Consider the following 2,090-nt stretch of genomic DNA (forward strand, 5'->3'; position numbering starts at 1 on the left):
AGGCACCCCTAGTTTCTCTTCTTATCTCAAAACCTCACAATACCTTTCCTCCAAGTAGGAATTATCAGAGGAAAAAAGTTTTGCAACTTTCTGCTCAGTTTTTCATACAGCATTATCAAAACCAGTATAGTCTCGTGATAAAATCTGACTGTATTTTATACTCCCTTCAACACTTAACTAACATATTGACAGTTTATTATTGATAACTGCTCTGTTAAGAAAGGGATGAGCTAATTGGCTTTTTAAATAACCCTTTTATTTACCTAACAACCACCTTCCCTGCTGTCCAAATAGCTGGTATACACTCCGTCGTTAAAGATTGTGAGGCATCCTTGTCTAGTCCTCACCAAAACTTATTTCCCAGTGTAATCTTGTTTTCTATACTCATGGGTTTTCAGGGATGAATAGAACAACCAGTTGCTAGGGACTTCTCACTCATATATAATACACATAATGCCAAATGATTCAGACACTGCACGTCAGTGGTTCTGTCTGCAAAATATCCTCTGGAATACATGACAGTAATTGTTCTTCTATGTCGTTGGTCACTGAATGCTAGTTTTCTTTCTAACAGAACTTTTCCACTAACTTGTTTTGTAATCTCTGATGATATCTATTAAATGTTGAGGCTATTTTTACGGGCTACTCAGCAACGATGCCTGTTTTTAAATTATTACTTTCTGTTACAGACTTGATATTTGAACTGAGTCTTTAAGTTTAGACCCACGTGTGAGGTTTGCTTTATGGTTTTCAGAGGGTGGTGCGCATTATTCCTGAGGGTAATATCCGACAACATCATTCAGAAAACAAATTTAAAAACGGACATAATCATTAAGGCAAGAGACGTTAGGGGTGCCTGGGTGGCTCAGTCGGTTAAGCCTCTGACTTCAGCTCAGGTCATGATCTCGCAGTCTGTGAGTTCCAGCCCCGCACGGGGCTCTGTGCTGACAGCTCAGAGCCTGGAGCCTGCTTCAGATTCTGTGTCTCCCTCTCTCTCTGCCCCTCCCCTGCTCGTGCTCAATCTCTCTCTCTCTCTCTCTCTCTCTCTCTCTCTCTCAAAAACAAACAAACAAACAAACAAAAAAGACGAGATGTTAAAACATGGTTTAGTGTCTAAGTGACAGATCTAAGGCAGGGCCCTACTAAGGGAGGAACTCTGGTGACAACCCAAAGTGAGGTGGCTTCCTGCCACCAAGCACTGAGTGGGCTGTGCCAGGTGTCTGAGAAAGAAACTTGGTTTCATTTTAAGAGATGCAACTCTGAATGATACTTCTATAATTCTGAATTCTTCATTTTGCGGGATAAATTTTAAACTGGGATGTATTATTTTACACTTGGTCAGGAAAAATAGAATTACCCAAATTCATTTACCAGAGAAATCAATGTGCTTCAAAAATGAGGTGCAGCCGTTGATGGCGACATGTGAATATCTGACAGGCCATGCGCTCTTAACCAGTGGTGAATGGACTACCGGTCAAAAGTTCAGATATTCATCACCATCCTTCCTTATATGATTCAGCTGAAGTTTTAAAAACATCATACTCACAGAATCTCTTGCACAGCACATAGATTCTAATTCTGCATTCACATGATGACATGATAGTATTTGTTATGATTTTGATCACTTTTCAATGAGTCATTTTGTGAACTGGGGATAAGAGTATAAACCATAAAATGCAAATTTAGCCAGCATTAAAATTAATAGAGAAGTACAGCAGGGAAAATAAACACGGTTGACTTCATGCTGGTTGTGATAAACTGACCAACACAGTTCTTGTCATCACATAGGCATCTAATGATTGCACACTAACATAACACTATTAAAACTAAGATTTTAATTTACCTAGAAAACTTGGTAAATATGTGAGTTATGTGCATAAAATTTCCAAAATCGGTGTTATATGGAAAAAAAAATGTCTCAGTGCTTTTTTGTCTCTCTGAAACTGCCAACTAGTCACTGAGGATCACCATCGTTTTAGCGGCATTGCTCTAATCCAAAGGTCAGGGCTTCACCTACAATTCAGAGTAAGCACCAAAAGATGACAATGGTTACAGTAATAAGAAGGGATCAATGAGAGCAGAGAAAGCAA

This window comes from Lynx rufus, unplaced genomic scaffold (genome assembly GCF_022079265.1).
Source record: "Lynx rufus isolate CCGP_SWC_20201006 ecotype Redwood Valley unplaced genomic scaffold, mLynRuf1.p SCAF_5, whole genome shotgun sequence".
Taxonomy (NCBI): Eukaryota; Metazoa; Chordata; class Mammalia; order Carnivora; family Felidae; genus Lynx; species Lynx rufus.